At 48.5% G+C, this 17,080-nt stretch overlaps 1 protein-coding gene across 4 annotated transcripts in view; it reads right to left on the reverse strand.

The window, feature by feature from the left end:
* Nucleotides 1–15,650, reverse strand: part of tmem198b (transmembrane protein 198b) — a 94,425-nt gene extending 78,775 nt beyond the window's left edge. For all 4 annotated transcript variants that reach the window (XM_052014719.1, XM_052014710.1, XM_052014694.1 and 1 more), the window contains exon 1: nucleotides 15,017–15,650. The gene's annotated coding sequence lies outside the window, so the exon portion shown is untranslated. The remainder of the gene's footprint in view (nucleotides 1–15,016) is intronic.
* Between the last annotated feature and the right edge of the window lie 1,430 nt (nucleotides 15,651–17,080).

Here is a 17,080-nt window from a genome sequence, read left to right on the forward strand (position 1 = left end):
ATCTTTCCCCTTTCGCCTTAAACCTCTGCCCTCGAGTTTTGGATTCTAGATCCTGTTGCAACCTTCGACAACCTTCTCCACTGTCCACCACACCACCAATTTTGCTGTCATCTGCAAATGGACTGACCATGCCACCTTCCTTCTCATCCACGTCATTAGTATTTGTGAAAAAACAACAGGGACCCAGCACCGATCCCTACCACACACCGGTGGTCATCGATCTGTGAAACAACCCTCCTTCACCTCCCCCTGACTGCTTTGACCAAGCCAATTTTGAGTCCATTTGGCTAGTTCACCCTGTTTACTATGGGATCTAACCTTCCAGACCAGTCTACCATGCGAGACCTTGTTAAAAGCCTTGTTAAAGTCCATGTAGAAAATCTCTACTGCCTTGCCCTTGTCCATGGTCTTCAAAATAGAATTACATTAGTAAGACATATTTCCCACACACCAAGCCATGCTGACTATCCATTATCAGTCCAGTGAAGAACAATTTGGTGAAGAAATTTCTTAGTCCTAATCATCTTACCCCATATCCTGACTCTGTGACTCCTGGTTCTCGATCCCCCCGCCAGGGGAAACATCACCCCTGCCCTCCCATAAGAATTTTATCTATTGCAGTGAGATCACTTCTCAGTCTTCTAATCTCCAGAGAGTATAGGCTGAGTCTATTTCACCTCTCTTGATAAAACCCACCATCCCAGGGATTAGTCATAGAACACAGTACAGCACAGAAACAGGCCCTTCAGCCCACCATGTCTGTGCCAACCATGATGCCAATCTAACTAATCCCATCTGCCTGCCTGGATGTGTATCCTTCCATACCCTGCCTGTTCATTTATTTGCCTAAGTAGTGTAGCGGTTAGCGTAATGTTATTGCAGCGCCAGCGACCCAGGTTCAACTCCCGCTGCTGTCTGTAAGGAGTGTGTACGTTCTCCCCATGTCTGCGTGGGTTTCCTCCAGGTGCTCCGGTTTCATCCCACATTCCAAAGACGTACGGGTTAGGAAGTTGTGGGCATGCTATGTTGGCGCCAGAAGCGTGGCGACACTTGCGGGCTGCCCCCAGAACACTCTACGCAAAAGATGCGTTTCACTGTGTGTTTCGATGTACATGTGACTAATGGAGATATCGTATCTGCTTCCCGATCTCCACTAGCAGCACATTCCAGGCACCCATCACCCTTTGTGTAAAATACTTGCCTTGCAGATCTCCTTTAAACATTCCCCCTCTTACCTTAAAGTGATGCTCACCTTTATTTGACATTTCAACCCTGAGAAAAAGGCTCTGCCTACCCTCTCTCTGCCTCTCATAATTTTATAACTTCTATCAGGTCTCCCCTCAGCCTCCGATACTTCAGAGAAAATAATGCAAGTTTGTTCAACCTCTCCTTATAGCTCACCCTCTAATCCAGGCAGCATCCTGCTAAACCTCTTCTGAACCCTCTCCAAAGTCTCCACATCCTTTCTATAGTGTAGTGACTGGAACTGCGCACAATACTCCAAATGTGGCCAAACCCAAGTTTTATACAGCTGCAACGTGACTTGACAATTTTAAGGCTCAATGCCCTGACCATACACCTTCTTTACCATCTTATCCATTTGTGTTGCCACTTTCAGGGAGCTATGGACTTGCACCCCAAGATCCCTCCTCACATCGATGCTCCTCAGGGTCCTGCTAATCTGCCGATTTACTTCATATTTTTCTCTTGCATTTGACCTCCCAAAATGCACCACCTCACACTTGTCTGGATTCAACTCCATCTGCCGTTTCTCTGCCCACATTTCTGATTGATATCCTCCTGTATCCTTTGACAATTCCCTCACTATTCCCAACACCACCAGTGTTTGCCGCCCAGATAAAGGGTCTCAACCCAGAATCAGAATCAGGTTTATTATCACTGACTTATATGACGTGAAATTTGTTGTTTTGCAGCAGCAGTACATTGCAAAGAAATAAAAATCACTATCAATGTCAGCACAACATTGTGGGCTGAAGGGCCTGTACTGTGCTGTAATGTTCTATAAATTACAAAATAAATAAATGTGCAAAAAAAAAGAATAACGAGGTAGTGTTCGTGGGTTCATGGACCGTTCAGAAATCTGATGGCAGAGGGGAAGAAGCCGTTCCTGAATCGTTGAGTGTGGGTCTTCAGGTTCCTGTACCTCCTCCCCGATGGTAGTAACAAGAAGAGGGCATGTCCCGGATGGTGAGGGTCCTTAGTGCTGGATGCTGCCTTCTTGAGGCACCGCCTCTTGAAGATGTCCTCGATGGTGGGGAGTGTTGTGCCCGTGATGGAGCTGGCTGAGTCTACAACCCTCTGCAGCCTCTTGCAATCCTGCACATTGGAGCCTCCATACCAGGCGGTGATGCAACCAGTCAGAATGCTCTCCACCGTACATCATAGAAATTTGTGAGAGTCTTTGGTGATGTACCAAATCTCCTCAAACTCCTAAAGAAGTAGAGCAGCTGGCGTGCCTTCTTTGTAATTGCATCGAAGTTTTGGGCCCAGGGTAGTTCCTCTGAGAGTTTGACGTCAACTGTGTTTAGCTCCAGATCCTAACATCTGCATAGAAGCAAGCCTGAACATTGGCTGCACTGAATAAACACGCTCGGAGGGTCACTGACGGGAGGCAGCTGTTCACCTCCACCCTCAACACTAGGACTGGAAAAGACGGAGCAAAGAAACATGCTGGAGAAACTCAGCAGGTCGGGTAACATCTATGGACAGTCGATGTTTTGGGTCGAGACCCTTCATCTGGACCCTTCATCTTCTCCTTTGTCCAGATGAAACATCGACTGTCCATTTCCCTCCACAGATGCTGCCTGACCCAACAAGTTCCTCCAGCAGTTTGTTTTTGGCTAAAGGATATTGCATGCAACTTTGGGCGTGCTGCTACATTAAAGCTCCAGATTCCAGCATCTGCAGTCTCTTGTGTCTCCTGGAGAAGGCAGAGATGGCCAGGGAGGTCTCACTGCATTACAGCAGCAACTGTGGCAAGGGGAAACTCCTGACACTGACAGCTTGGGAAGCAGCGAGAGTCAAATTGGCGGAGTGAAGGAGCACACCCCCTGCAGCTCCCTGCCTCCCTCCTGCTGTCCTGTACAGACGCTCTGCTCCTCTCGCTTCCCAGCACCCTTAGAATGTAGAACGTAGAAAAGTACAGCCCAATACAGGCCCTTTGGCCCAAAATGTTGTGCTGACCTTTAAACCTTGCCTAAGACTATCTAACCCCTTCCTCCCACATATCCCTCTATTTTAAATTCCTCCATATGCTTATCTAACAATCTCTTAAATTTGACCAATGTACCAGCCTCCACCACCGCCCCAAGCAGCGCATTCCATGCACCAACCACTCTCTGGGTGAAAAACCTTCCTCTGATATCTCCCTTGAACTTCCCACCCATTACTTTAAAGCCATGCCCTCTTGTATTGAGCATTGGTGCCCTGGGAAAGAGGTGCTGGCTGTCCACTCTATCTATTCCTCTTAATATTTTGTACACCTCTATCACGTCTCCTCTCATCCTCCTCTCCAACGAGTAAAGCCCTAACTCCCTTGGTCTCTCCTCACAATGCACACTGTCTAAACCAGGCAGCATCCTGGTAAATCTCCTCTGCACCCTTTCCATCGCCTCCACATCCTTCCTATGATGAGCTGTCCAGAACTGGACACAGTACTCTTGTATGTCTAACCAGAGTTTTATGGTGGGGAGCTGGAAGGTTGGCAGCCGAGTAGAAGCTCACAGCCACAGTTCCTCATTGGTTGGCCACCAGAAATTCAGGGCAACCCACCGCTGCCCATGGACCATTGAGAAGGCTTGTAAACACTTTAACTGTGGGAATTAATGTGTTAGAACTCATGCCAGTTGATTTTAATCCAGTTGCAACAGTAATGGCCCCAAACCACTGAGAATCCTCAGGGCGAGAGCGATTGTTGTCTGTACCTACGTGCCTGTGATGCTGCCACAAGTAAGTCTTTCATTGTACCTGTACCTCACCGTACTGGTGCACATGGCAATAAACTCGACTTGATGGTTGTCAGGCTAGTCACATACAATAGGCATCACATTTCCAGCCCCAACACAAATTGGAGGAGTGGGAAAGGGAGGGGACAGTCAAAGCAAGAGCCACAAAGTCACACAGCATGTAAACAGGCCCTTCGGCCCAACTGGTCCATGCCTACCAAGATGCCCATTTAAGCTTGTCCTATTTCCCCACGTTTGGCCCATATCCCCCTAAAACTTTCCTATCCATGTACCTGTCCAAGTATCTGTTATTGTACCTGCCTCGCCCACTTCCTCTGGCGGCTCGTTCCACATACCCACCACCCTCTGGGTGAAAAACTTGCACCTCTTACGTTCCCATTATCTCACCTTAAACTATACCCCCTAGTTTTACATTCTCTTTCCTTGGGAAAAAGACTAAGTGCATTCACCCGCCTTGTGCCCCTCATGATTTTATACACCTCTATAAGGTCACCCCTCAGTCTCCGGCTAGGAATAAAGATCGAGCCTGGTCAACCTCTCCCCATAACTCAAGCCCTCGAGTCCTGGCAACATCCTCGTAAATCTTCTTTACACTCTTTCCAGCTTAATAACATCTTTCCTATATCAGGGTGACCAAAACTGTACACAATACTCCAAATGTGGCCTCACCAACATCTTCTACAACTGCAACATAACGTCCCAACTTATATACTCAATGCCCTGACTGATGAAGGCCAGCGTGCCAAACGCCTTCTTCACCACCCTGTCTACCTGTGAAGTCACTTTCTGGGAACAAGGTACTTGTACTCCGAGGTCCCTCTGTTCCACAACACACCCCAGGGCCCTACCGTTCACTGTGAAAGTCCTACCTTGGTTTGACTTCCCAAAATGCAACACCTCACACTTATCTGGAATGAACGACATTAGATGGTACTTGGAGGATCCCATGGGAATTTTTAACTTTTCCATGGGATCTGTGCATCACTAGTAGGGCCAGCATTTATTGCACATACCTAATTGTCCCTGGATGGAGTGGCTTACTGAATTAACCTGACAGACAGTTAAGAAACTAGCACATTGGAGGGATCTAGAGCAACGTAAAGACCAGACCAGGGCAGGGTGGCAAATTTCCTCTCCTGAAGGACATAAGTGAACCAAATTATATAAACTTCTCCAACAAACTTCTGTTGAAAGTGTCTTGACTGATTGCATCATGGTCTGGTACGGCAATTCCAATGTGCAGGAATGCAAGAAGCTGCACAGAGTAGTGGACTCTGCCCAATACATCACAGGCAGATCCCTCCACACCATCGGGAGTATCTACAGGAGGCACTGCCTCGAGAAGGCAACATCCATCATCGAAGATCCCCACCATCCAGGCCATGCCATCTTCTCTCAGCTACCATCAGGCAGGAGGTACAGAAGCCTGAAGTCCCACACCACCAGGTTCAGGAACAGCAACTTCCCTTCAACCATTTGGTTCTTGAACCAACCGGCACAACCCTAATCACTATAGTTTAGCAACACTATGATCACATTGCACCAAAATGGACTTTTTTTTTGTTCTAATTGTGTTCTTTCTTGTAAAAAGTGTGTATAATTTCTGTTTTTCCTGTGAATGCTGCTTATCTGATGCTCTGTGCCTGTGATGCTGCTGCAAGTAAGTTTTTCATTGCACCTGTGCACACACGGACTTGTGCATCTGACAATAAACTCGACTTTGACTTTGATAGTTGAGTTTTCACTGCAGTCAAGCACTTTCCAATGGTGATTTCTTCCAGATTTATTTAATTAACAGAATATAAATTCCCAGCTGGCGTGGAGGGATTTGAACTTGTGTCTCCAAATCCATAAACCAGTCCTTGGCACGCTTAGCCGGTGACACATCCGCGCCTCCCCCAATCCGCTGAGGATCTCACTCCCTAATACAGCTGCGGCATTCCTAATTAGGAAACCATTCCTCTGTTTTTCTCACAGGATTCTGGGGAATGTTGAGCAGGGATGTGGGAATGTTCCCAACTCAAGAGGGAACTTTGATCAGCTCAGAATATCCCAAAGCATTTCACCCAGTGATGGAATACTGGAGAATTGCTGTTCGTGGTAAATGCAGCTGCCAATTTCTACACAGAAAGCTCCCACGAGCATTCAAGTGAGGGACATGTGCAGTGGTGCGGTGCTGCAGCCTGTATAGCCGCTGCCTCACAGCTCGAATGGTCCGGGTTTGATCCTGATTTCCAGTGCTGTCTGGGTGGAGTTTGCACATTTCTGCCGGGTGCTCCAGTTTCCTCCCACATCCCAAAGACATGCAGGTCGGTGGGTTAATAGGCCGCTGTAAATTGCCTCAAGTGTGTCGGTGAGGGGTAGAATCTTGGGGGAGTTGATGGGAATGTGGGGAGAATAAAATGCGATTAGTGTAGGATTAGTGTAAATGGGTCAGCATTCATGCATTGGGCTGAAGGGCCTGTTCCCATGCTGTATCTCTCTATAACTATTGGGACATTATTCCTTGGAGCGTAGGAGAATGAGCTTATAGAGGTGTATAATATCACGAGATGGATAGATGCACACAGTCTTTTTCGCAGGGTTGGGGAATCAAGATCCCATTTGCCCACAGTGTCTGTCTAAATGTCTCTTAAACATGGTAATTATTTCTGATTCCACCCCTCCATGGATCTTGTCTACACATCCTGCTGCCTCGGGAAAGCAGCCAATATAATCAATGACCCCACCAACCCCGGACGTTCTCTCTTCTCCCCTCTCCTGTTGGGCAGAAGATGCAAAAGCCTGAGAACACGTACCACCAGGCTCGAGGACAGCTTCTATCCCGCTGTTATCAAACTCTTGAATGGACTTCTCATATGCTAAAGATGAACGATCTCCCAATCTACCTCATCGTGGCCTTGCACCTTATTGTCTGCCTGCACTGCATGTTCTCTGTAACTGTAACACTTTATTCTGCATTCTGTTTTTCCTTTTTTCCCCCTTATGTACGGAATGATCTGTCTGGATGGCACACAAACAGAAGCTTTTCACTGTATCTCAGTACATGCGACAATAATAAACCAATTCCAGCACATCGTCTGGCAGCAAGTAACCACCCAATCTGCACAAAAGGTTCCCGGGGTAAAGAGTCATCGTCATTGAATCATATAGTGGGCTTATGCTAACCCTGTACAGTACAGCTGGACAAGAACTTTACACGGAGCTGCTCTGTGTAGTATCAAAAAGACTGCAGAATATGTTGAAATGGAAAATCCCGCCGTTGTAGAATGAGTTATATCCACAAGGGAATTGTAGACTGATAAATGAAAAGCAAAAAAAGAAGCAGATTCTGGAAATCTAAAATGAAAACAGAAAATACTGGAAACACTCAGCAGACCAGACAGCTGTGGTTTTGTGCATCTTCGACCTGAAGTGTTAACGCTGCTTCTCTCTCTCCACAGACGCTGCCTGACCCGTTGAGTGTTTCCAGCGTCTTCTGTTTTTGTAGACCGATAGAAGATCGGCTGACTGGCAGAAGGCGAAGAGTGGGAATAAAGGGGGCCTTTTCTGGTTGGCTGCCGGTGACCAGTGGTGTTCCGCAGGGGTCGGTGTTGGGTCCACTACTTTTCACGTTATATGTTAACGATCTGGATGACGGAACTGAGGGCTTTGTGGCCAAGTTTGCGGATGATACAAAGATAGGTGGAGGGACAGGTAGTGTTGAGGAAGCAGGGAGTCTGCAGAAGGACTTGGACAGGTTGGGAGAATGGGCAAAGAAGTGACCGATGGAATACAGCGTAGGGAAGTGTACGGTCATGCACTTTGGTAGAAGGAATAAAGGCGTAGACTATTTTCTAAACGGGGAACAAATTCAGAAATTGGAGGTGCAAACGGACTTGGGAGTCCTAGTGCAGGATTCCCTTAAGGTTAACTTGCAGGTTGAGTCAGTAGTAATGAAGGCAAATGCAATGTTAGCATTCATTTGGAGCAGAATAGAATATAAAGGCAAGGATGTAATGCTGAAGCTTCCTAAGGCATTGGTCAGACCACATCTGGAGTATTGTGAGCAGTTTTGGGCCCCAAGTCTAAGGAAGGACATGTTGGCATTGGAGAGGATACAGAGGAGATTTACAAGAACGATCCCAGAATGAAAGGGTTAATGTATGAGGAGCGTTTGACAGTTCTGGGCCTGTACTCACTGGATAGAGTGGACGTGGAGAGGATGTTTCCAGTAGTGGGAGAGTCTAAGACCAGAAGGCACAGCCTCAGAATAGAAGGATGTCCCTTTAGAACTGAGATGAGGAGGAATTTCTTTAGCCAAAGGGTGGTGAATCTGTGGAATTCATTGCCACAGACGGCTGTGGAGGCCAAATCATTGGATGTATTGACCCAATGACTTGGCCAATATACCATGTACTTAATAGGTTCTTGATTAGTAAGGGCATCAAAGATTATGGGGAGAAGGGAGGAGAATGGGGTTGAGAGGGAAAAATAAATCAGCCATGATTGAACGGCAGAGCAGACTCGATGGGCCAAATGGCCTAATTCTGCTCCTATGTCTTATAAATTTGCCACTAACCTAAAAACAAGATGGTTTACATCGAAGCCCAGTAGCTTAGAATCAGAATCAGAGTTATTACCACTGACATATGACATGAAATGTGTTGTTTTGCGGCAGCAGTACAGTGCAAGACATAAAAATCTACAAATTACAAAAATAAATAAATAGTGCAAAATAAAAGGAATAACGAGGTAGTGTTCATGGGTTCATGGACCGTTCAGAAATCTGATGGCGGAGGGGAAGAAGCTGTTCCTGAATCATTGAGTATGGGTCTTCAGGCTCCTGTACCTCCTCCTCGATGGTAGTAACGAGAAGAGGGCATGTCCTGGATGGTGAGGGTCCTTAATGATAGAGGAACCGCCTCTTGAAGATGTCCTCGATGGTGGGGAGGGTTGTGCCCGTGATGGAGCTGGCTGAGTCTACAACCCTCTGCAGCCTCTTGCGATCCCGCACATTGGAGCCGCCGTAACCAGCTTCATATGCTACATGTTAATGTGATGCCAAGGACCAATCAGCAAGTGGCTCACAACCAAGGAAGCCAAAGTCAAAGTCAGTTTATTGTCATATGCACAGGTACATGTGTGCACAGGTGCAATGAAAATCTTACTTGCAGCAGCATCACAGGCACATAGCATCAGATAAACAGCATTCACATGAAAAACGTAAATTATACACAATTTTTAAAAGAACAAAATTAGATAAAAAACCAAAGTCTATTTTAGTGCAAAGTGGTCGTACTGTTGCTAAACTGTAGTGATTAGGGTAGTGCTGGTTGGTTCAAGAACCAAATGGTTGAAGGGAAGTAGCTGTTCTTGAACCTGGTGGTGTGGGGACTTCAAGCTTCTGTACCTCCTGCCCGATGGTAGCTGAGAGAAGATGGCATGGCCCAGATGGTGGGGGTCTTTGATGATGGATGTTGCCTTCCTGAGGTACCGATGGTGGGGAGGGATCTGCCCGTGATGTATTTATCATGTGACTGTATTGGTGCAGAGCATAGGTCCTCTTAAGGTAAGGAACTCATTGGAAGCAGTCCAAAAGAGTTCTGGGATGAGAGAGTTGTCCTATCACAAATGTCTTTATTTAGAAGAATAAGGGCTGATCTTATTGAAAGGTAACAACGTAAGAGAACATAACAGCGTAGATGTTGAGATGTTTCCACTAATGGAAGGTTCTCGAATGAGGCCAAGAGTGTTACAAGTTAAGGGGTTGATCATTTAAAACAAGAGCGTGTGGGAATTTCTCATAGAGGATGGTGAATCTCTGGAACTCTCTACCCCAGAGGCTGTGGATGCTGGATCATTGGGGGGAGGGGATTTAAAGTGGAGGCAGATAGTTTTTAGAAAGATCTGGGAATTGTGAGGGAACGGGCACAGAAGAGGAGATGAGCCCTGGGGCAGATCATGTTGAATGGCAGGGCAGGTTTGAGGAGCCGAGTGGCCTACTCCTGCTCCTATTCTCTTGCGTTCTTGTCCAGCAGGGATCAAGAGCAGAAGGCATGAACATTGGTGCTCTACTAGGATGAAGAGTTGACTTGTTCAGTCAGACTCAGGTGGTGCATCTGGCTCAGACTGACACCTGAAGGAACATGGTAGCCATCAGCTGAATACAGGCCTTCCCCAGGTTATGAACGCCCGAGTTTTGGACACCTCGTACACACGAATGAGCTCCCATAAATATTATTAAATTCAAATGAGAACCAGTTTTGAGAAAACCTGGTTACATGCAACCTCCCCACAGTAATCAGACACCATTGTCCCTTAAGAACACAGGCTGCCAGTTTCACCGTTGGAGACCACTTAAGAGATTTGCTCTGGAAATTGACAATCAATTGATACTTGTGCAATGATACTGTCTTAAGTAACGGCCGCTGATACTTCAGGCTCATCAAAACCAGCCATTGAGTGTGGGACACCCTGATTCTGTACCATTGTAACTAGGCAGGGAAAGACAATAAATAAATGTTCATGTTACACACTCGACTGTATGCCAGATTCTGCTCTAACTCCATTTACAAGTTTGCAGATGACACCATCACAGTGGGTCAGATCTCAAACAATGACGAGACAGCGTAAAGAAAGGAGATCGAGAACCTCGTGGGCATGGTGTCAAGATAACAACCTCTCCCTCAATATCAGTGAAACCAAAGAGCTGGTCATCGACTTCAGGAAGCGGAGCAGAGTATACGCCCCTGTCTGTATCAAGGGTGCCGAGGTGGAGATGGCTGACAGCATCAGGTTCCCCAGTGTAAATATCATCAACAAACTTGTCCAAGTTCAGCCACGTAGCTGCTATAGCCAAGAAAATACACCAGTAACTCTACTTCCTCAAAGGAAATTCAGCATGTCCCCCATAAGAAATCTTATCTTATCTTATAACCCCCACCAATTTTTACAGACATACCATAGAAAGCATCCTACCTGGATGCATCACGGCTTGGTACGGCAACTGCTCTGCCCAAGACCGCAAGAAACTGCAGAGAGTTGTGGACACAGCTCAGCACGTCACAGAAACCAGCCTCCCCTCCATGGACTCCGTCTACACTTGCCACTGCCCCAGGAAAGCAGCCAACACAATCAAAGACCCCACCCACCTGGGTCATTCTCTGTTCTCCCCCCTCCCATCGGGCAGAAGAGCCTGAGAGCATGTAACAACAGGCTCAAGGACAGCTCCTATCCCACTGTTATCAGACTCTTGAATGGACCTCTCATACAATAAAGATGAACCCTTGATCTCAGAATCTACCTCATCGTGGCCCTTGCACCTTATTGTCTGCCTGCACTGCACTTTCTCTGTAACTGTAACACTTTATCCTGCATCCTGTTTACTACCTCGATGTACTTATGCATGGAATGATCTGTCTGGGTAGGACGCAAACAAAAGCTTTTCACTGTACCTCGGTACATGTGACAATAATAAACCAATTACCAATTAACATTCATTACAACACTGTGCAGGTGTGCTTACCACATCAAGCAATTTTGTGTATTTTCCAACTTCTGGACAAAGTCGACTTTTGGACGTCTGTAAAAATGGAACCCATTTGTAACCCTGAGATGGCCTGTAACCATAAAACCACTTCAGTGGTAATATTTACAGGAGGTACAACTCACAAGTTCTTTGACTTATTTGACTTCAAAATTTACGAGAGACAGAGTGATCAGAGAGAGTTCCTACATCCCCTCAGTGAAAGAGCCAAAACATTCAACCAACAGAGAGGCTTAATGCAAACATCTAGGAGGTAGAGATGAAACAAGGAGTGCCAGCCTCCACTCTACGCTCAAACTTCCGGAGTGGGTCTCGAACGCACGACCCTCGGAGCCCAGAGTCCAAGCCGTAAAGCCACAGCTGACAGGAGCAACCAGTAACCTTTGGGTGCAGGGATTCCTTTGTCAAGCTGTTGCCTTTTCTCTCCACTCCCTCTGCTGACCCTCACAATGACAAGGAAGCCCGTGTCACTCTGCCACACTCAGAGAACAAAAAACATGCATTGTATTCATAAAGAAGGCACGCCAGCGACTTCATTATGAGTTTGAGGAGATTCGGTACGTCACCAAAAAGTCTTGCAAATTTCTACAGTGGAGAGCATTCTGACTGGTTGCATCACCGCCTGGTATGGAGGCTCCAATGCACAGGATCGCAAGAGGCTGCAGAGGGTTGTAGACTCAGCCAGCTCCATCACGGGCACAACCCTCCCCACCATTGAGGACATCTTCAAGAGGCGGTGCCTCAAGAAGGAGGCATCCATCACTAAGGACCCACATCATCCGGGACATGCCCTCTTCTCATTACTACCATCGGGGAGGAGGTACAGGAGCCTGAAGACCCAAACTCAACGATTCAGGAACAGCTTCTTCCCCTCCGCCATCAGATTTCTGAACGGTCCATGAACCCATGAACACTGCCTCGTTATTCCATTTTTTTTGCATTATTTTGTAATTTACAGTAATTTTATGTCTTTGCACTGTACTGATGCCACAAGACAACAACACATTTCACATTATTTAAGTCAGTGATAATAAATCTATTCTGATTCTGATCACATTCTCCTCCACCTCAAAAGCCCATTGGACACAAGTAATTACACTTGGAAGCAAGGGGAATGAGCTGGCCACCTTGAGCACAGCAAGATCCCGGCAACAAGAAGTTACAAGTTGGTAGCGTTAGATGTGGAAATCCACCCCTCCCTCATTTCCTCAAAACAGCGACCGGGGGGGTCTTCTCAGTCCACCTGACAGGGGAGTAGGGACCTTCTTGGAAAGACGGCAGCTCTGAGGGTGTGGCGGACGTCCTCGCTGCTCTGCAGGGTTTGGTGTGGGGTAGGGGTGAGCCCTCCCTGGGTTCGAGTTCCTGGTGTGGCCTGTGAAGGAGGAGGGCGAGGAAGTGAAGGGTTAAGCTCCTCTGGCACGTGCCAGCGTTGTCACGGTGAAACCCTTTGGAAGCCGGGCACACCGCTGATTGTCAACAGCCAAACCTGTGGCACGCAAGATCCCATTGACCAGATAATCAGTGACCGGGGCAGGGGATGAACTTTGGCTGGGTCACCAGGGATTATGTCCCCTGCTCTCGTTCAAAAAACAGTAGCATGAAGAACCTTCCACACACGCGGGCCCCACTTTAAAAAGAGAGCCAGAAAGCAGGAGCCTCAGACAGTGTGGCACCCCCTCCATACCGCACTGGAGTGGATTAGAAACATAGAACACTACAGCACAGCAGCAGGCCCTTCGACCCACCATGTCGTGCCGACATTTTACCCTGCTCTAAGATCTATGTAACCCTTCCCTCCCACATAGCTTCCCAATTTTTTTTTATCATTCATGTGTCTATCTGAGAATCTCTTAAATGTCCCTAATGTATCTGCTCCCACAACCTCTGCCGGCAGTGCGTTCCACACACCCACCACTCTCTGTGTAAAAAACTTACCCCTGACATCCCCCTTATACCTTCCTCCAATCACCTTAAAATTATGCCCCCTCGTGTTAGCCATTGTCGCCCTGGGAAAAAGTCTCTGACTGTCCACCGGATCTATGGATTCTGGGCACTGAAGGCAGGCTGGGCCATTCACTGGCACCCTATTGCTGCCTGTCCACTCAGAATTCCCAGCATCTCCCCCCTCCACCACCCCCTCCCAACCTTCCCGGTGACGAGTGACTGGACCAGGATTGGGAACGTGAGCGATATTCTCCCAACAGCCAGGTGCCCAGTGACCGCTGAAAGGAGGGATTAAGGCTGGCAGACAAACTCTGCTGTGGGCAGCACGCAGGAGAGGGAGGCAGCAAGGAGAATGTTCAAACACGGCCTCAAGTCACCGAGCTCCTGGGAATAACACGTCCCAATAACAGACAGACCAGTGACAACAAACAGCACGGCGACACTGGACGAGGCCGTGTTAACAAAGCACGGGGTATTCCACAACAAGGATTCCCTCTCTCTGTCCCCTGTCTCGGATACCCCCATTGTTTAAACCATTCCTATCACCCTTCCTCTCTCCCACGCACACACTCTCTCCGATACCTTTTCCATTATCCTGTTGTTTTGATTTCTCTCCCACACTTTCACACAGATACCTTGGTGATTATTTTAGTCTCCATTCTTTCCCTCTCCTGTCTCTATCTCCCCCGCCTCTCCACCCCTCTTTCTCCCTCCTCCTCACTCCCTCCCCCCTCCCCACCTTTCCACTCTCTCTCTCACCCCTCTGCTCCCTCTCTCCCCCATTTCCCTCCATCCCTCCCCCATTCTCCGTCCTTCTCCCCTCTCCCTTTCCTCCCTCTCCCTTCCCCTCATTCCCTCCCCTACTCCCTCTCCCCTCTTCCCTGTTTCCCCCTTCTCTCCCCTTCCTACGACCCTCCCTCCCTCTTTCCCTCCCCCTCATCCCCCTCTCTCCCTTCCTCTCTCCCACCCCCTCCTTTCTACCCCTCTCCTTCACCCCTCCCTCCCTCTCTCTCCTTTCCCGTTACTGGAGGGGGATAGCTCGGCGTGACCACTCTACACACATCCCCAGCAGAGCTGACAGCTGGGCAGCTGTGACGTGTTCGGCCCTGGGGTTAGCACTGATCTGCCTCTCACCCGCTGTTCCTTTGTCTGTGGATGCCCCCCCCCAACACCCCCCCCCACTGACGATCCACACCCCTACAGGCACCAGAGAACTCCCCCAACCCCCCCCACCCCGGCTGCCCTCCCCTCCTGCCTCTTCCCCCACCCCCAGTCCCCCTTTCAGCCGCTGAAGACAAAGGCAGTTGCCCCGGCGCTGGGACTGAGTCTCACCTGTGCCCCGAATAGCAACCAGTCCCCCAAGCCCAACCTTTCCAATACAACAGAACCGGGGGTGGGAGTCAGATCGACCAACAGCAACCCCCCCCCACCCCACCAGAACAGAAATAGACGGTCGAGCACCCTCACCCCCCCCCCCCCATTCAAAGAAAGGCATCGGCCCCCTCCATCTCCCGCAACAGGCTTCCAGTTCAGGCAGTGCTGAGCAAGGAAAACCCACCTCGAGATCAGAGTGCAGTCCATCCCCGTTGGAGTCTTCACGTTCTCTATTGTTGTGTTTCCATTCAGCTGCATGCTCCTCCGTGCTCCCCCTCCCGACGTGGAGAGAGTTCCTGCCTCCTTGGTCTACCCCAAGCCTGCTCTCTCACTCTCTCTCTCTCTCTCTCTCTCTCTCTCTCAGATACCAGCAGCCCCCAGGCATCAGCAGGGTACCACTCCCCTGCCTTGTTTCCCACCCCCCTCCCACCCCACCTTCCCTCCTGACAGGCTAACCCCCACCTCAGCTCAGAACCTCCATGGCACCACCACAATAAACCCCCTGCCTCCCAGCACACACGGCTAAGTGTTGGGACATTACCTCACTGGCAGAGCCTACCAAACCAGCCGGATCGGAGGAGAGAGAGAGAGAGAGAGAGAGGCAGCCCCAGTCTTCCTCTCAGACCCTGAGCTCCCTCAGACACCCTCTGCTTGGTCCCCACACCCTGCTGGAAGTGGACTTCCAGGGAGGGGGAAGCACTGGGGACTGGGAAACAGATAAAGGAAGCCCCCTCTCTCGTACAGAAAACCAGGCCTATTCTTTCACAGCTCCCTCCTGCCTGTTATGCAATCCACCGAGACTCTCTCACTCTCTCTCTCTCCCTGTTTAAATGGATCACTCCACAACAGACACACTGGGAGACACAAAGCATTAACCACTTCAGTGCTGCTCTGTTTACACTCCTGATCTCCACCTCTCTGTTAGATATCACAGAACCAATCAGCATCCATCCAACCCTTCATCACATTGAGTCCACACTGTCAGAGTCATACCGCACAGAAACAGGCCCTTCATCCCAACATATCCATGCCGACCAAGATTCCCATCTAAGCTAGTCCCATTTACTTGTGTTTGGCCCCTTTCCCTCTGAAGAAATGTTTAAAATTATGAGGAGCAGAGCTAAGGTGGACGGTAACAGTCTTTTCCCCAGGGTTGGGGAGTCCAAAACTAGGGGGCATAGGTTTAGGGTGAGAGGGGAAAGATTTAAAAGGGACCCGAGGGGTAACTTTTTCACACAGAGGGTGGTGAGTACATGGAACGAGCTGCCAGAGGAAGTGGTTGAGGCAGGTACAATAACAACATAGAACATAGAATATTACAGCACAGTACAGGCCCTTCTGCCCACACTGTTGTGCCGACATTTTATCCCGCTCTAAGATCTATCGAACCCTTCCCTCCCACATAGCCGTCCATTTTTCTATCATTCATACTGACCACCCTCTGCATGAAAAGATTGCCCCTCAGGTCCCTTTTAAATCTTTTCCCTCTCACCTTAAACCTGTGCCCCCTAGTTCTTGATTCCCCAACCCTGGGAAACAGACTGTGTGCATTCACCCTATCTATGCTATTGAACGGTTCACTTATATGATGAGATGGACGCTTGACCTCACAATCCACCTTGCTGTGACCTTGCACTGCACTTCCTCTGTAGCTGTGTTATTGTTTTTACCTGTACTACATCAATGCACTCTGTACTAACTCAATGTATCTGCACTGTGTAATGAATTGACCTGTATGATTGGTATGCAAGACAGGTTTTTCACTGTACCTTGGTACAAGTGACAAAAATAAACCAATTCCAATCCTCAATCCCAAGGGACCACTGAAGGAGACCCTTCCCATCCAGCCTCAGAATGATTCACTTGAGCTCCTCTTCACTTGAGGACATAAGAGGTGGAAGTAGGAACAGTGTGCCTGCTTCATGGCTGGTCTTTTATCTCAGTGTCACTTCCCTGCACTGACCCCACATTGGATTGCACAGCCGTGACGCAGTTAGTGCTGCTGCTTCACAGCTCCAGGGTGTGTGTGTGTGTGTGTGTGTGTGTGTGTGTGTGTGTGTGTGTGTGTGTGTGTGTGTGTGTGTGTGTATGTGTGGTGTATGTTTGTGTGTGTGGGTGTAAGTGTGTGTATGCGTGTTTGTGTGTTTGTGTATGTTGTGTATGTATTTGTGTGTGTGTTTGTGTTTGCATGTTTGTGTCTGTGTTTGTGTGTATGTCTCTGTGTGTGTGTGTGTGTGTGTGTGTGTGG

The sequence above is a fragment of the Pristis pectinata genome, chromosome 1 (genome assembly GCF_009764475.1).
Source record: "Pristis pectinata isolate sPriPec2 chromosome 1, sPriPec2.1.pri, whole genome shotgun sequence".
Classification (NCBI taxonomy): domain Eukaryota; kingdom Metazoa; phylum Chordata; class Chondrichthyes; order Rhinopristiformes; family Pristidae; genus Pristis; species Pristis pectinata.